Source organism: Rattus norvegicus, chromosome 3 (assembly GCF_036323735.1).
Source record: "Rattus norvegicus strain BN/NHsdMcwi chromosome 3, GRCr8, whole genome shotgun sequence".
Lineage (NCBI taxonomy): Eukaryota > Metazoa > Chordata > Mammalia > Rodentia > Muridae > Rattus > Rattus norvegicus.
Genome location: NC_086021.1, coordinates 35,951,536 through 35,970,886, shown reverse-complemented (window position 1 = coordinate 35,970,886; position 19,351 = coordinate 35,951,536). Strand labels below are relative to the sequence as shown.

The following is a 19,351-nucleotide window of genomic DNA, read 5'->3' as shown; positions in this document are numbered from 1 at the left end:
GCAGGTGTGGGTACCCCACCCCAGGACCTGGGAAGTTGCAATACTTACTCTTGCTACAGAACTGGGTTTTGGGATTTGTGCCAGAGGTCCCATTGGGCATAGGACCTCAGGTTTCGCTGGATTGTAAAAGACATGCCAGGGTCTGGACCTGTCATATAATAAGCTCTGAACCCCAGGTATGTCCAACCTCCTAATCAGCATAGGGATGGAAGGATCCCAAGATTTGAGAGTTATAACCAACGGATTACAAGTCTTAAGAATCATACATTCTGGGGCTGGAGAGATGGCGCAGTGGTTAAGAGCACAGACTGCGGGGTTGGGGATTTGGCTCAGTGGTAGAGCACTTGCTAAGGCCCTGGGTTCGGTCCCCAGCTCCAAAAAAAAAAAAAAGAGCACAGACTGCTCTTCTAGAGGTCTTGAGTTCAAATCCCAGCAATCACATGGTGGCTCACAACCATCTGTAATAAGATCTGATGCCCTCTTCTGCTGTGTCTAAAGACAGCTACGGTGTACTTACATATAATAAATCTTTTTTTAAAAAACTTACATTCTGAATTACAAGTAAGCCTTATATCATATAAGGATCACGGTCTACTTTTCATCCTGGGGCCCAGGTCTCACATCCCCAACGATGGCAATTGTGATCAGCAGGAGATGGAGTACACACGGACCTGGTTTCTGCTGGACATGCATGAGTCAGGGGATGGGATGGGAGGTTCCGGAGGGGAAACAGAGAAAAGGGATAACATTTGAAATGTAAATAAAGAAAATATAAAGTTTGATCTTATCCTGAAAGCAGCTCTCCTGCTACGCCATCAATGCTACACCTAGTACCCTTCTGTCCAGGCATGTCACCCAGCCATGAAAGCAGAAGGTACTGGATGACGTATTGGAGGATCTCAAGACTTTGTTACCTACATCTAACCGTAAGTCACAAAGGCCTGTGACAAATTTTGGAGGCTGAGAATAATCACCATGATATAAATCAGTTATAACTCTGCCTGTTTTAGTATCAGATAACCTACATGGCCAAGTCTTTGGCTTATAGTTATTAGGTCTCCCCAGTCCTAGAGTTGAGCAAGGGATTTTTGTAAAAATAAAACAGAAGAAAACAGTTAATCTGTAACGAGTCTGATCGTCAGAGGATCCTCTGGTGTTGCTGTGCCATCCTTGGTCTGGATGTTGACATTTTCTCACAGGTCCTGTGGATGAGACTGGATAGCCCATCTCTGGGCTGGGTCCTGATATTTCTGAGGAGCAGACTTCTGATAAGAATGACAGCTCCAAGTGTAGATCTCATCAACATTGACAGCTGTGGGGGTTGTTCAGATCACAGTGTAGGGTCCCTTCCATTGAGGAGCAAGGAATCCTTTACAGTCTCTTAGCCAGGATTACATCTTCAGCTTGGAACTGACGAGGGGTGGTTGGTGAGCCTTAGTTAATGTAGGTGCTGAACATAGGCACATAGGCCAGCCTCTGGAGTTCCTGGATTGACAAAGGATATTGTGATTAGAAACCTCAGCTGACAGCTGACGTGGAGAAGGGTAGGAGGGCATCTCCCAAACATTATCACAAAAGGAGTTATTCCATCTATAGAAGGAGTGTTCCAGACCTGTGCCCAGAGCTGACCCTGGGACACAGCTCTCTGTACCCATATCCTGCTGGTAGAAAACCTGTCTCCAGGAGTGCTGACTCACAGGCTTACTAGAGGGTCAAGCCATTGTCAGAGACAGCAAGACCAGCTAACACCAGAGATAAACAGATGGTGAGAGGCAAGGGCAAGAACATAAGCAACAGAAACCAAGGCCATTTGACATCATCAGAACCCAGTTCCCCCACCACAGCAAGTCCTGGATACCCCAACAAAATGGAAAAGCAAGATTTTGATTTAAAATCGCAATTCATGATGATGTTAGCAGACTTTAAGAAGGACATAAATAACTCCCTTAAAGAAATACAGGACAGGGGTTGGGGATTTAGCTCAGTGGTAGAGCGCTTGCCTAGCAAGCGCAAGGCCCTGGGTTCGGTCCCCAGCTCCGAAAAAAAGAAAAAAGAGGAAAAAAAAAAATACAGGACAGCATAGGTAAACAGGTAGAAGCCTTAAAGAAGAAACACAAAAATCCCTTAAAGAATTACAGGAAAACACAACCAAATGGGTGAAGGAATTAAACAAAACCATCCAGGACCTAAAAATGGAAACAGAAACAGTAAAGAAATCACAAAAGGAGACAACCCTGGAGATAGAAAACCTAGGAAAGAGATTAGGAGTCATAGACACAAGTATTACCACAGAATATAAGAGAAGAGAGAATCTCAGCGGCAGAAGATACCATAGAAAATATTGACACAACAGTCAAAGAAAATGTAAAACGCAAAAAGCTCCTAACCCAAAACATCCAGAAAACCCAGGACACAATGAGAAGATCAAACATAAGGATAATGGCTGTAGAAGAGAGCGAAGATTCAACTTAAAGGGCCAGTAAATATCTTTAGCAAAATTATAGAAAACTTCCCTAACCTAAAGAAAGAGATGCCCATAAACATAAGCCTAAAGAACTCCAAATAGATTGAACCGGAAAAGAAATTCCTCCCATCACATAATAAAACAACAAATGCACAAAACAAAGAATGTTAAAAGCAGTAAGGGAAAAAGGTCAAGTAACATATAAAGGCAGACCTAACAGAATTACACCAGACTTCTCACCAGAGACTAAGAAAGCTAGAAGATCCTAGGCAGATGTCATACAGACCATAAGAGAACACAAATGCCAGCCCAGGCTACTATATCCAGCAATACTCTCAATTACCATAGATGGAGAAACTAAGATATTCCATGACAAAACCAAATTTACACAGTATCTTTCCACAAATCTAGCCCTACAAAGGATAATAGATGGAAAACTCCAACACAAGGAGGGAAACTACATCCTAGAAAAAGCAAGAAAGTAATCTCCTTGCAACGAAGCCAAAAGAAGAGAGCCACACAAACATAATTCCACCTCTAACAACAAAAATAACAGGAAACAACAATCGCTATTCCTTAATATCTCTTATCATCAATGGACTCAATTCCCCAATAAAAGGACATAGGCTCGAGACCCCTTGTGAACAACAATGCCAAGCAACCAGAGCTTCCAGGGACTAAGCCACTACCTAAAGACTATACATGGACTGACCCTGGACTCTGACCTCATAGGTAGCAATGAATATCCTAGTAAGATCACCAGTGGAAGGGGAAGCCCTTGGTCCTGCTAAGACTGAACCCCCAGTGAACGTGATTGTTGGGGGGAGGGCGGCAATGGGGGGAGGATGGGGAGGGGAACACCCAGAAAGAAGGGGAGGGGGATGGATTAGGGGGATGTTTGCCCGGAAACCGGGAAAGGGAATAACACTCGAAATGTAAATAAGAAATACTCAAGTTAATAAAAAAAAAAAAAAAAGAAAAGAAATAGGCTAACAGACTGGATACATAAACAGGACCCAACACTTTGCTGCATATAGGAAACACACCTCGGTGACAAAGACAGACACTACCTCATTCCAAGCAAATATTCCCAAGAAACAAGCTGGAGCAGCCATTCTAATATCAAATAAAATCGACTTTCAACCAAAAGTTATCAAAAAAGTTAAGGAAGGGCATATAGATCAGAGGAAAAATCCACCAAGATGAACTCTCAATCCTGAATATCTATGCTCCAAATGCAAGGGCACCTACCTTCATAAAAGAAACCTTACTAAAGCTCAAAGCACACATTGCACCTCACACAATAACAGTGGAAGACTTCAACACTCTGCTCTCATCAATGGATAGATCATGGAAACAAAGACACAGAGAAACTAACAGAAGTTATGAATCAAATAGATTTAACAGATATCTAAAGAACATTTCATCCTAAAAGAAAAGAATATACCTTCTCAGCACTTCGTGAAACTTTCTCCAAACTTGATCTTATTGGTCACAAAATAGGCCTCAACAGATACAAGAAGATTGAAATAATCCCATGCATCCTATCAGATCACCACGACTAAGGCTGGTCCTCAATAATAACAAAAACGACATGTGGAAGCTGAACAACACTTTACTCAATTATAACTCGGTCAAGGAAGAAATAAATCAAAGATTTCTCAGAATTTAACGAAAATGAAGGCACAACATAACCCAAACTTATGGGACACAATGAAAGCAGTGCTAAAAGGAAAACTCATAGCTCTTGAGTGCCTCCAAAAAGAAACTGGAGAGAGCATACACTAGCAGCTTGACAGCACACCTAAAAGCTCTAGAACAAAAAGAAGCAAATACACCCAAGAGGAGTACAAGGCAGGAAATAATCAAACCCAGGGCTGAACTTAACCAAGTAGAAACAAAACTATACAAAGAATCAACAAAATCAGGAGCTGATTCTTTGAGAAAATCAACAAGATAGATAAACCCTTAGCTAGACTAACCAGAGGGCACACAGTATCCAAATTAACAAAATCAGAAATGAAAAGGGAGACATAACAGAAACCAAGGAAATTAAAAAAAAAAAATCATCAGATCCTACTATAAAAGCCTATACTCAACAAAAGTGGAAAATCTGGATGAAATGGACAAATTTCTAGACAGACACCAAGTACCAAAGTTAAATCAGGATTGGATAAACCATCTAAATAATCCCATAACTCTTAAATAAATAGAAGCAATCAGTAAAAGTCTCAGGACCAAAAAAGGCCCAGGACCAGATGTGTTTAGTGCACAATTCTATCAAACCTTCATAAAAGACCCAATACCAATACTGTCCAAAATATTCCACAAAATAGAAACAGAAGGAGCACTACCCAATTCCTTTTACAAAGCCACAATTACACTTATACCCAAACTGCACAAAGACCCAACAAAGAGAACATCAGATCAATTTCCCTTATGAATATTAATGTAAAAATAATAAAATTCTCGAAAACCGAATCCAAGAACACATCAAAACTATCATCCATCATGATCAAGTAGTCTTCATCCCAGGGATGCAGGGATGGTTCAATATACGGAAATCTATCAACATAATCCACTATATAAACCAACTGAAAGAAAAAGAAACACATGATCATCTCATTAGATGCTGAGAAAGCATTTGACAAAATTCAGCACCCCTTCATGTTAAAAGTCTTGGAAAGGGGGCTGGGGATTTAGCTCAGTGGTAGAGCGCTTACCTAGGAAGCGCAAGGCCCTGGGTTCAGTCCCCAGCTCCGAAAAAAAGAACCAAAAAAAAAAAAAAAAAAAAAAAGTCTTGGAAAGATCAGGAATTCAAGGCCCATAACTAAACATAGTAAAAGCAATATACAGCAAATCAGTAGCCAACACATCAAACTAAATGGAGAGAAACTTGAAGCAATCCCACTAAAATCAGGGACTAGACAAGGCTGCCTACTTTTCTCCCTACCTATTCAATATAGTACTCGAAGTCCTAACCAGAGCAATCAGACAACAAAAGGAGGTCTAAGGGATACAAATTGGAAAGGAAGAAGTCAAATATCACTATTTGCAGATGATATGATAGTATACTTAAGTGACCCCAAAAGCTTCACCAGAGAACTTCTAAGCCTGATAAACAACTTCAGCAAAGTGGCTGGGTATAAAATTAACTCAGACCAATCAGTAGCCTTAGTCTACTCAAAAAATAAACAGGATGAGATAGAAATTAGAGAAATGACACCCTTCACAATAGTCACAAATAATATAAAATACCTTGGTGTGACTCTAACCAAGCAAGTGAAAGATCTGTATGACAAGAATGTCAAGTCTCTGAAGAAAAACATTGAAGATCTCAGAAGATGGAATCACCCATGCTCATGGATTGGCAGGATTTATATTGTAAAATTGGCCATCTTGCCAAAAGCAATCTGCAGGTTCAATGCATCCTCCATCAAAATTCCAACTAAATTCATCATAGAGTTAGAAAGAGCAATTTGCAAATTCATTTGGAATAACAAAAAACCCAGGATAGCAAAAAAATCCTCAATAATAAAAGAAATTTTGAGTGAATCACCATCCCTAACCTCAAACAATATTACAGAGCAATAGTGATAAAAACTGTATGGTATTGGTACAGAGATAGGCAGATAGATCAATAGAATAGAGTTGAAGACCCAGAAACAAAGCCACACCCCTATGATCACTTGATCTTTGACAAAGGAGCTAAAACCATCCAGTAGGAAAAAAATAGCATTTTCAACAAATGGCACTGGTTCAACTTGAGGTCAGCATGTAGAAGAATGCAAATCAATCCATTCTTTTTTTTTTTTTTTTTTTTTGGTTCTTTTTTTCGGAGCTGGGGACCGAACCCAGGGCCTTGCGCTTCCTAGGCAAGCGCTCTACCACTGAGCTAAATCCCCAACCCCATTCTTATTGCCCTGTATAAAACTCAAGTCCAAGTGGAACAAGGACCTCCACATAAAACCAGATACACTCAAACTATTAGAAGAAAAAGTGGGGAAGAGCCTGGAACACATGGGCACTGGGTAAAATTTCCTAGAACACCAATGACTCATGCTCTAAGATCAAGAATCAACAAATGAAACTTCAAAAAATTGAAAGCCTCTGTAAGGCAAAGGACACTGTCATTAGGACAAAACGGCAACCAACAAATTGGGAAAAGATCTTTAACAATCGTACATCTGATAGAGGACTACTATTCAATATATACGAAGAACTCAAGAAGTTAGACTCCAGAGAATCAAATAACCCTATTTAAAAATGTGGTACAGAACTAAACAAAGAATTATCAACTGATAAATATCAATGGCACCTAAAGAAATGTTCAACATTCTTAGTCATCAGGGAAATGCAAATCAAAACAACCCTGAGATTCTACCTCACACCAGTCAGAATGACTAAGATAAAAAACTCAGGTGATGCTCTCTCCTCCAGCCAAGCAAGATGGCCAAAGGAAAGAAGGCCAAGGGGAAAAAGGTGGCCATGGCCCCCACCATGGTCAAGAAACAGGAGGCCAAAAAGATGGTCAATCCTTTGTTTGAGGAAAGGCCTAAGAACTTTGACATTGGGCAGGACATCCAGCCCAAAAGAGATCTCACACGCTTTGTCAAATGGCCCCACTATATCAGGCTACAGCGGCAAAGAGCCATCCTCTATAAGCAGCTCAAAGTACCTCCTGCCATCAACCAGTTCACCCAGGCCCTGAACAGGCAAACAGTGACTCAGCTGCTTAAGCTTGCCCACAAGTACAGGCCAGAGACAAAGCAGGAGAAGAAGCAAAGGCTGCTGGCCCGTGCTGAGAAGAAAGCTGCTGGCAAAGGGGACATCCCAACTAAGAGACCACCTGTCCTCCGAGCAGGGGTCAATACAGTCACCACCTTGGTGGAGAACAAGAAGGCTCAGCTGGTGGTGATTTCCCATGATGTAGACCCCATTGAGCTGGTGGTTTTTCCTGCCTGCCCTTTGTTGAAAGATGGGGGTGCCCTACTGCATCATCAAGGGAAAGGCCAGGCTGGGGCGCCTGGTCCACAGGAAGACATGCACCACTGTTGCCTTCACACAGGTTAACTCAGAAGACAGGGGTGCTCTGGCTAAGCTGGTGGAAGCTATCAGAACCAATTATAATGACAGATACGACGAGATCCGCCGCCACTGGGGAGGCAACGTCCTGGGTCCTAAGTCTGTGGCTCGCATTGCCAAGCTGGAAAAGGCAAAGGCTAAAGAACTTGCCACTAAACTGGGTTAAATGTAAACTTAAGTTTTCTGTACACAAATATAATTACAAAAATAAAAAAAAACTCAGGTGACAACAGGTGCTAGCGAGGACGGGGAGAAAGCGGAACACTCCTCCATTGTTGGTGGGATTGCAAGCTGGTACAACCACTCTGGAAATCAGTCTGGGGGTTCCTCAGAAAATTGGACATAGTACTATCTGAGGACCCAGCTATACCATTCCTGGGCATATACCCTAAAGATGCTCCAACATGCTTCACTATGTTCATAGCAGTCCTATTTATAATACCCTGAAGCTGTCCCTCAACAGAGGAATGGATACAGAAAATGTGGTACATTTACACAATGGAGTACTACTCAGCTATTAAAAACAATGGCCATGAAATTCATAGGCAAATGGATGGAACTGGAAAATATCATCCTGAGTGAGGTAACCCAATCACAAAAAACAAAACAAAACAAAACAAAACCACACATGGTATGCACTCACTGATAAGTAGATACTAGCCCAAAAGCTTGAATTACCCAAGATACAATCCACAGATCACATGAAGCTCAAGAAGGACGACCAAAGTGTGGACGCATCAGTCCTTCTTAGAAGGGGGAACAGAGGGGTTGGGGATTTAGCTCAGTGGTAGAGCGCTTGCCTAGGAAGCACAAGGCCCTGGGTTCGGTCCCCAGCTCCGAAAAAAAAGAACCAAAAAAAAAAAAAAAAAAAAGAAGGGGGAACAGAAATATTCATAGGAGGAAATATGGAGAAAACGTTTGGAGCAGAGACTGAAGGAAAGGCCATTCAGAGACTGCCCCACCTGGGGATCCAGTCCACATACATACAGCCACCAAACCCAGACACTATTGCTGATGCCAAGAAGTGCATGCCAACAGGAGCCTGATATAGCTGTCTCCTAAGAGACTTTGCCAGAGCATCACAAATACAGAGGCGAATGCTGGCAGCCAACCATTGAACTGAAAATGGGGTCCCCATTGGAGGAGTTAGAGAAAGGATTGAAGGAGCTGAAGGGATTTGCAACACCATAGGAAGAACAACAATATCAACCAATCAGAGATCCCAGGGATTAAACCACCACCCAAAGAGTACACATAAACAGACCCATGGCTCCAGCTGCATATGTAGCAGAGGACAACATTGTTGGGCACTAATGGGAGGAGAAGCCCTTGGTCCTGCCAAGGCTGGACCACCCAGTGTAAGGGAATGCCAGGGCAAGGAGGTGGGAAGCAGTGGGTGGATGGGTGGGGGAACACCCTCGTAGAAGAAGGGGGTGGAGAGATGGGATAGGGGTTGTATGGATGGGAAACTTGGAAAGGGGATACCATTTGAAATATAAATAAATGAATATCCAATTAAAAAGCAAAGAAGTCTAGGAAGCACAAGGCCCTGGGTTCGGTCCCCAGCTCCGAAAAAAAGAACCCAAAAAAAAAAAAAAAAAAAAAAAAAAAAAAAAAAAAAAAAAAAAAAAAAAAAAAGCAAAGAAGTGTCCCTAACCCTAAGGAGAGCGAAGGGAAGGAGAGTCACCCAGGCATCACCAGTTTCTAGGGTTAATTTAGTTAAGGTCCCTTTGAGAGTCCTATTCATTCTCTCTACATGGCCCGAACTCTGGGCGGGGGGTGTATTATGCACAATGAAGCTTCCAATATACCCCAAAGTTTTTGCTAAAACATTTGACTCACCTGAGAGATGAAGACTGGTCCATTGTCAAATCCCAAGGCCATAGGAGTTCTAAACCAAGGTATTATTTCCTCGATGAGTTTCTTTTTTTTTTTTTAAAGATTTATTTATTTATTATATACAAGTACACTGTAGCTGTCTTCAGATACACCAGAAGAGGGCATCAGATCTCTTTACAGATGGTTGTAAGCCACCATGTGGTTGCTGGGAATTGAACTCATGACCTCTGGAAGAGCAGTCGGGTGCTCTTAACCGCTGAGCCATCTCTCCAGCCCCTCAATGAGTTTCTTATAGTTTGAGGACTTTACTTCTTGGTTGAGAATGTCTCAGTCCATCCTAAGAAGGTATATATAAACTTTTTATAGATATAAAATATAAATATAAAAGATATTTGTAATCAAATTTTCCTGGTTTTACCTCAGAGAAGTTTGTTTCCCAGAAGACTCCTGGTGAGGTTCCTCTTTCTCTTTTAGCATACATTGTTTTGTAGCTGGGCTTGTCATTTGATAAGGATGACATCTAGTAGCAACATGCTCCACTTCCTTGGTTGGCCCTTGAATAAAAAACTTTGTAGATATTAATTCTTTCATCTTATTCATTCCCAGATGAGTGATGGCATGGAGATCCTAGATCAAAGTTCTGACCAAATTTTTGGTAGAATCTTTCTTTCATCAGTTGTATGTCCCCATCTGTCCTTTATGAGGTATTACTTAGGTGCTATTAGGCCTGGTTGTCTTCTGTGAAATAAACTGAATATTCAAGCAGGACCAGGTCTGAAAGGGTCATTAACTTTTGTCCACAAATAAATGGAAGGGCTTTGTCACATCAGGCAGCGCCAGGGCAGGAACTGAACAGTGCTGACTTCAAGTCCCAAACTACTTCCTTCTGCTGTCTATATGAAAGGCTCTTCATGCCCCCTGGTGGCCTCACAAAGGGGTTTAACTATTTCAGCAAAACCTGGTATCCTGAGCCTGCAAAAAAACAGTTGACCCCAAGAATTTCCATACTTGGTGTCTGGTCTTAGACATCGGGATGCTTGAGATGGTTTCTTTACAGGGTGAAAAGACTTCTTTACTCCCCTTGGGCTGGAAACCCAAATAGGTCACTTCAGATCCACAAATCTGAACCTTCTTAGCTGAGATCCTATATCTCAGTTTCTGCAGTGGTTCTAGAGGAAACCTGGTTGCTTCTATATAAGAGTCAACATCAATGGCATTCATTAGCAAATCATCCATATACTGAAGCAAAGAAGCATGTCTGCCTGTACTCACATTGGTCCTGATGAGTCATCAAAATCGTAGGTGAGTTTTGAATCCTTGTTGGTAATCTGGTCCAGGTCAGCTGTCCCTGAATCCATTTTCTGGATCTTGCCACTCAAAGTGGCTGTCTGTTCTTATCTAGAGGAATGTTGAAGCAAGACTGTATACATTTGTCTGTCTGGTGGTAGGGAGCTCAAAAGCATATACAGGTTCTAGAACGGTTGGGTGAATATCGTCCACTCTTCTGTTTACCTCCCTTAAATCTTGCACCAGTTTGCAATCTTTTTTTTAATATTAATTTATTTTGTATATGAATACACTATTGCTGTCCTCAGACATACCAGAAGAGGGCATCAGATCCCGTTACATATGTTTGTGAGCCACCATGGTTGCTGGGATCTGAACTCAAGACCTTTGGGAAAGCAATCAGTGCTTTTAACCACTGAGCCATCTCTCCAGCCCCAGTCTGTAATCTTGTCCTCCAGGCTTTCTAACTAGCAGCTGAAGTGTGTTCTAGGGAGAACGGCAGGGAATCAGGCGCCTATAGCGCAGAGACAATAGATCTGGGGCTGATACCCTGAAGGGTGCTAGGTGACAAGGGGTACTGCTTCACTCTGACGGAGCTAGCAGAAGCCTTCAAACCAACCACAACAGGAGGGAAATGAAAGGCCAAACCTGAGGGTTATTCTCAGCCCATACCTGTGGTATCAGGTTTATGAGTTGTTTGAGGAAGGGCAATGAGGGATTCGTTCCTTAATCCTCTAGTCTTAGTATTCATTTTCTAGTGAAAGGACACAGACAAAGGTTGAATCTCCTGGACAGAGACACAGCCCTCTGGGGAGAAATAAATGTGAGATTCCATTTTTGTTAGGCAGTCCCTCCCCAATAAGGGATAAGAACATTCAGAAACCACTAAGAAAGAATGAGTAACAGTCTTTTTACCCAAATCCACACACTGTTTGGTAGTTCATGAGTAAGGTTTAGCCTCTGTCACCCTGTACTGGGGTGTCTGGTTTATCATGGGTTGAAGGGGCTGTTGGAGAACTGAGTGACATGCCCCAGTGTCAACAACAAAGTTTACTGGATGTCTGCCCACTGTTAAGGTTATCTCAGGCTCAGGAGGGAACTTGGAGCCCTGATGATAGCCTCAGTCTGTTTCTTCTCTGTTTCTGAGGTCACTCATTCTTCCCATGACCCATTTCCTCACCATAGGCACACTGGTTTTTTGGAAGCCTTGGACGGAGTTGAGACTCATCAAATCATTTGATCTTGTCTTTATTATTCAGAGGTTTCCGCAGACCCGCACCCCTTATATAACCTCTGAGTTGCAATAAGAGTGTTTGCCAGTTTCTTAGATTTTTTTTTATCTCCTTCACTTTTCCTATTATTAAAAGTCTTTTGAGGGGCTGGGGATTTAGCTCAGTGGTAGAGCGCTTACCTAGGAAGCGCAAGGCCCTGGGTTCGGTCCCCAGCTCCGGGGGAAAAAAAAAAAGCCTTTTGAGCAATCTCCATGCATTCAGACAGATTCTTACCTTTGAAGCCTTCAATTTTCTGAATCTTCTTCTGGATATCAGAGGCTGATTGACCCATGGAAGCCTCAATGACAGCTGGCTCTGGTGTCTTGGTGTCGATCATAGAATAGTTGTAGTAGGCATCCAGTAGTCTCTCCAAGAAGGCAGCAGATTCCATAGGACACTGTGTACTACCTGGCCACCCTAGACAAGTTCAAGGAGCCTTGAGACCCCCCCCCCCAATCCCATGAGAATCTGTGTGTGTGTGTGTGTGTGTGTGTGTGTGTGTGTGTGTGTGTGTGTGTATACACTGTCGCTGTCTTCAGACACAGCAGAAGAAGGCATCCAATCCCATTACAGATAGTTGTGAGCCACCATGTGGTTGCTGGGAATTGAACTCAGGACCTCCTGCCAAATGTGGTCTTGTTCCTCTGCGGTGAAGCATGTCTGGGTGCCATCTCAGGGGGGCTGGTGGCTATGAAAGATAGTCTCCAAGAGGGATATCAGAGCTTGATATTTGTCATGGGTTCTTAGCTTTCCTGTTGTAAATATCACTAGCAGAGAAAGACTGATAGACCAGAAAAGGCATTTCTCCCTCCTGAAGAGGGAGCTGGGGGATGGGGAGCAATGGCACTTAAAAGAAAAGCCTGGGGGGGGGGGGTTGGGGATTTAGCTCAGTGGTAGAGCGCTTGCCTAGGAAGTGCAAGGCCCTGGGGGGGGGGGGAAGCCTCTGTTAAGGAACCACAATAGAGACCAGATGGAGTATGGGATGGACTCGTTACAGCAGATGAGATGGTTAGAAAGGACAAGGGTACAGGCAGCAGCCTCTGCCCCGGCTGCTGCAGCTCACCCTGACATGCAGTAAGGAGGTGGCACATCAGCCTCCTCAGGCTGAGAAAGAACGGGAAGCAGGCTGCGAGCAGAAGGCTTAGGTAAGACAGTGAGAGTGCTCCAGAAAACAGCAGTTTCCTCTGCTGTACTTACAGGAGGTGGAGGTCCTAAACCTTTCAACCAGCAAGGAGGGTCAGCTCACATGTACCACCAAGCCATGATGTAGGGAATCTGATTGGAGTGACCTGTGCCACGAAGGATGACAGCCTGGATGGGAAGATCAGAGACTTCAAAGAGCCCCTCAGGGGGCCACCCCATGCTGAAGAACAGCCATTGGAGCTCACACAGGGCTCAAAGCTGGCTGCTCTCTGGAAATCCTGAAAATGGTGTAAATTCTCCTCAAGGGGAATACTAGGAGTGGCTCAGGACTGCCCTGGGAGAGAAATGGTATAAATCACAGTTATATTAAGAATAACAGCACAACCAGACAAACAAATACAAGACATCTATATTGACAGGACCAGTTTTCAAAGACAGACGGTGCTGTGTGGTGGGACTCTGGTACCCTGACCACACCTGAAGGGGTGAATCATAACTTACCCCTTCCACACAGGGGGGCCCCAGGCATCTCTGAGTCCCTGGACCCAAAGAGAATAACTGTGCCCAGCATCTCTTAGGAGCCTTCCAGATGTCTAAAACTAGAAAACCAAAAAACAGATCTGTGCACTTCAGGGGACTTACCTCCTCACAGAGAGAGGGAGTCAGCCCGCACTTCTAGAAGTCAACTACATCTGAGAGGCAGTCTCGAGGGTCAGGGCAAGAGATGGCTTTCCGGGCAAGGCACCAAATGTTTTGTCCTGGGATAGGCTGTGTACTGACCACTCAGATACCAGTCTTGAATATGTGATGAACGTTTGTTGACCTCTTTCAGACTGATCTATCATGGCCACAAGGAGGAAAACCTAACTGTGGCACCTGTCTGTCCTCAGGGCAGACGTTTTATATGAAAACCTAGGTTCGAAGGTTCAAAGGCAAGCAGTGAAGAGGTGCATCATTTTTGGCTAACTAGACAAAGTGTTATCAGCTAATCTTCAGGCTGACTGGTCCTCGTCTTAGGAGGAGAGGAGGAGTGGTGGCCCTGTGGTGAGCAAGGGAGTCTCAGAACATTGAGATAATAGGGTAACATTCTTCAGTGTCAGAATAATAATTATGAACTTAACATGGAGTTTGAATACAAAAGGGCTGCAGTTTTGTTAAAAGGAGCAGGCCTCAATAGCTAACGACTTCCAGTTCCAGGGGACCCAGTATCCTCTTCTGGCCTCTCTAGAGCAGCTAGGCCAGTACTCTGCATTCCCCATGATACAAAATGGGACTTGTACTTCAGACATGCCACAAGTTCAGACTCCTCCAGCTGCCTGTCCCTGATGGATGCTGCTTCTGAGCCTGGGGGTAGTGTCAGAGCCCAGGGACAGCTTTACCTGCAGAGAAGAGAGCGTAGTCTCTGAAACCCAGCCTCAACTACACACCTGTTGTTGTTGTTGGCTGCTTTTGTTTTTTGAGACAGGGTTTCTCTATGTAGCCTTGACTATCCTGGAACTCCTATAGACCAGGCTGGCCTCGAACTCACAGAGATCCATCTGTCTATGCCTCCTAAGTGCCAGGACTAGAAGTGTGCAACATCCTCACCTGACTTAACTGCACACCTTTAACCCCAGCACTCGGAAGCAGAGGCAAGCAGCTAGATCCCAGGGTTACATAGTAAAACCTTGAAGGTTGAAGTGAGAGGGAGAATCCTAGGCTTTGGTCACTTAGAAGCTGTGTGACCCTGAGCAACTGGCTTGACCTCTACAATGCAAACAGTATCTTCACGGGATGATGACTGCCTGTCTGAGCAGAGCCCACTTACCTCCAGAGCTGAACATGCTGTAAAGGCATGTTATAGAGCCCTCCGTTCATGCCTGAGTCTCAGTTAGGGAAACAGTTGTGGAAGGATTACTCCAAGTGCCAAGCCAGTCTGGGCTTCCTAGGCTACAGCTTAAGACCCTGTCACAAAGGGGCTGGAGAGATGGCTCAGTGGTTAAGAGCACTGACTGCTCTTCCAGAGGTCCTGAGTTCAAATCCCAGCAACCACATGGTGGCTCACAACCATCTGTCATGGGATCTGATGCCCTCTTCTGGTGTGTCTGAGGACCGCTACAGTGTACTTATATATAAAAACTAAATAAATAAATCTTAAAAAACAAAGCAAAGCAAAGCAAAACAAAACAAAACCCTGTCGCAAAGACTAACATTTGTTGCAGGGACAGGAGAGCTCACTCAGCTCTTCAGAAAACCCCGGTGGTGCATACCCTTGATCTCAGCATTAGCGGGACAGAGGCAGCCAGGTCTACAGAGTGAGTTCCAGGACAGTCAGGGCTACACAGAAACCCTGTCTTAAATTAGTTCTCAGCACAGCTGTGCAGCAGCTCCCGTACCAGCACACTCTCCTGACTTCTCCAGGCACCCCTGCCCCACACAGACCTACACACATACAAATAAATAAAATCTTTTTTAAATTTAAGGGGCTTGGGGATTTAGCTTAGTGGTAGAGCACTTGCCTAGCAAGTACAAGGCCCTGGGTTCGGTCCTCAGCTCCAGGGGGAAAAAAAGACAAATTTAAATTATGTGTATGTTGTGTGTCTGTGTATGTGAGTGCACGAGGGCTCAGGATTTCCTTGAAGCTGGACGTAGGGCAGCTCTGGTGTCTGAGGTAGGCACTGGGAAATGATCTCCAGCCCTAAGACCTCTCTCCAGCATCAAGTCTATTTTTAATGTCTGTTGCTGGGCATGGCGGTGACATGATTTTATACCAGCACTTGAAAGGCAGGGGGAGGCAGGTTTCTGGGAATTCAAGGCCAGCTTGATCCTCATAATGAATTCTGTCGGGCTATAGAGTTTTATATAGTGAACCCCTTTGTCTTAAGTCACTATTCTACTGCTGTGAAAAGACTCTTACAAGAGAGAACATTTCATTGTGAGCTTGCATACAGTATTAGAGGCTTAGTTCATTATGACGTGGGCTGGGGATTGGGGCAGGATCTGCATGATGCTGGAAACCTCAAAACCTACCCCCAGTGACACACCTCCTCCAGGAGGCACGCCTCCTCCTTCTAATAATCCCAAAAGACAATTCCACTCTGGTGACTAAATATTCAAATACATGAATCTATGCGGGCCATTCTTATTCAAACCACCACATTCTGCCTTAAAAAAAAAAGTCAATGGGATGAAAGAAAAGTTGGCTTCCTGTTTAAGATCCCAGCACCCTTTAAAATAAACCCATTGTCCCACTCGGACCTGTAACATCAGCTCTAGAAGTGGGTGGAGACAGGGGAATGGGTGGGGCTTGCTTCTCAGTTCAGCTGAGAAAACTCGAACCCCAGATTCATACTGAGAAAGAGACCCTGCCTCACAGGAATAGGCAGTGAGAGGCCCCCGGAAAGCGCCTCTGTACACAGTCACTCACTCACTCACAGCTGCTCATGCCTTCTAGAACAGCACGGAGAGGCACAGGCAGGCGGGGAGCTCTAAGGTCCAGGCCTGTCAGAGCTGCGTAGACTAAGTCTCAGACCCCTCATCATCCCAACCCTGGTGAGTGCGTCTGAAAGTTCTTCTGGGGAAATATAGACAGCAGAATCACCACCAGGAAGAGAAAGGTGGACAAACTAACAAGGATACAACTTGGAACAGCAGACCTCACTTACCATAGTCTTCAGTCACGTGGACAAACTGAGTGTGGTCCCGGATGAAGGTGAGCACATAGTGTTTGACAGGGACAAGCAGTTCTTACCCAGAAAGCCTCACTACTGAAGGGTGCTTGGAGGAGCTGGTGGGCAGCCACTGAGTTCGTGACCCAGCACCCAGCACCCAAACCTCTTCCCCCAAGACGCACGCTGTGCTCTGGCCCTATTCCTGACATCAAACACGACACCAGTCTACCTTTCCAGATTCACCATGAAGATCCCCAAGTCACTTATTCCAGGCAGCAGCCTAAGCGCATCCTAAGGAGCTTTGCATTAGCATCAATCACCCAAGAAGGGCGCTGGGAAGGAAAATGGCTCCAGGTCCTGTTCAGTATGAAACCTGCCCCCACGTGCTGGCGGGCACCAGCCTCTTGGGGCAGCGCCTGTTCAGAGCTGGGCAGCACATGGACAGGGGCGGAGAAGGAGGTGAAGGGTGATAATCACATTTCCAAATTAGTTACAAGCCAAAGGTTTCGTCAGATGAGAGCAAGAGCTGACCACTGCAATAACCCGCCATTTGCGGGACTCTGCTCAACCGGATCCGTGCACCTCACCTGCAGCATCTTATGGGCCCTGACAATGGAGTACGGTCTGTAGAGTGCCCCTTCCCCAGACTGAGCCAGCCGAGGAACGAGATGCACACAGTCCCCTGGCTCCCTGACTCCAAAGCTGGCTAACTACCAATGAGTAATGCCTTAGTTGTCAGGGACGGAGCAGCTTCTCTTGGTGGTTCACACCTACAATCTCAATACCCAGGAGAGCCTAAGGCTAATAGGTTGCTACATTTGGGTCCAGCCTTAGGTATACAGGTAAACTAGTAGGGGAGGGCTTGTCTTCTGAGGTTCTTACATAGCCCAGGCTAGCCTGGGACTCGTCTTCCTGCCTCTGCCTCTGAAATGCTAGAATTGTTGGTACACACCACCGTACTGTTTGGGAAGAGCTAGAATTTGAATTCAGAACTCTCTGAACCCTCAGGTTCAATATCTTCGCCACAAACTTCTATTATGCTTCTCAGAAATTGCATCTGCCCTTGGCTGGTGTGGGGGCGCATGCCTTTAAACTTAACACTCAGGAGGTAGAGGGAGTCAGTTCAAGGTGAGCGGCACTGGCTAGGTTCAGGCTATCCAGAGGCACACAGTGAGACTCTACCTTAAACAAATGCATGTGGGGGTGGGGGATTAAAGACGTAGCTTAGGGGGTTGGGGATTTAGCTCAGTGGTAGAGCGCTTGCCTAGGAAGCGCAAGGCCCTGGGTTCGGTCCCTAGCTCTGAAAAAAAGAAAAAAAAAAAAAAAGACATAGCTTAGTGGTAGAGCATTCGCCTTGTTTGTACACAGACTGGAATTTTATTTTATTTTATTTTTTATTTTTTTGGATATATATATATATATATATATATATATATATATATATAGAGAGAGAGAGAGAGAGAGAGAGAGAGAGAGTACACTGTTACTGTCTTCAGACACACTAGAAGGCATTGGATCCCATTACAGATGGTTGTAAGCTACCACGTGGTTGCTGGGATTTGAACTCAGGAATGAAGGAAGAGCAGCCAGTACTCTTAACCACTGAGCCATCTCTCCAGGTGCCCCCCATCCCTTTCCTTAAAGATCATGTCTCTCATTGCCTCGCATCTCCTCAGGCAGTCCAGGCCAGCTAGCCAGTGGACGCCATGATCCTCCATCTCCACTTTCCCAGCACTGGAGTTACAAGCACTGCCTATTGCATCCGGCTTTTAGTGTGTAGGTGTGAGTCTGTCTGTCCGTCTATCTAGGCTAGAGGTCAATGCTGGGCGTCTTCCTCAATTGCTCACCATTGTTTTTGACATAGGGCTTCTCAGTGAAAGGGGAGCTTGCCAATTTGGCTAGCCTGGGTGGCCAGTAAACCCCAGTCTCTGCTTCCCGAACACCAGGATCACAGCCACCAATGCCACTGGTGCTGTCAGCGCTTTTGCACCAGTGACAGGGCTTGAATTTGGGTTCTTATGTTTGCACGGTAAGTATTTTACCAACTGGGCATCTCCCTAGCTCTCTCAATTTTATTTTTTATTTATTTATTTATTCTTTTTTGGTTTGGAAATTGAACCTAGGGCCTCATGCATGCTATGCAAACGCTCTACTGACCCTCAGCTCATTTATTCGTTTTGGTTTTAGTTTTGGTTTTTTTCAGATAGGGTTTCTCTGTGTGGTCATGGCTGTCCTGTAACTTGCTCTGTAGACCAGGTTGGCCTCAAACTCAGAGGTCCATCGCCTTCTGAGTATTGGGGCTAAAGGTGTGTGCTACCACTATCCAGTAAAACTCAGCTTTTAAAAAAAAATGTTCAGGATGGGGTCACAAGGCCAGCTTCTAGAGTTGTTGATGGTATTTTTTATCTCTGTTGCTTATTCCCTGGTGGCTGATAAAATGGCCTCCAAAGAGTAGTAGTAATGTCTTGACAAAGCCTATTGCAAACCTGCCTGTTTCTAAGCCACCCATTGTGGTCCCTGACCCCAAGCCAGCGCTGTCTCAAGAATTCATCACCCAAAGGCATCTGATTTGGTTGCGTCCCAAGATGTCTTCTAGACCTGGTTGGCTGCCT

General features: G+C 44.6%; 1 long non-coding RNA gene across 1 annotated transcript; it reads right to left on the bottom strand.

The window, feature by feature from the left end:
* Nucleotides 1–1,237: 1,237 nt before the first annotated feature.
* Nucleotides 1,238–16,431, bottom strand: LOC134486071 (uncharacterized). Its single transcript, XR_010064754.1, has 3 exons — nucleotides 12,181–16,431; nucleotides 9,392–10,786; nucleotides 1,238–1,485 (listed from the first exon to the last, which is right to left on the bottom strand). It is a non-coding gene; the product is annotated as an uncharacterized LOC134486071 (long non-coding RNA).
* Between the last annotated feature and the right edge of the window lie 2,920 nt (nucleotides 16,432–19,351).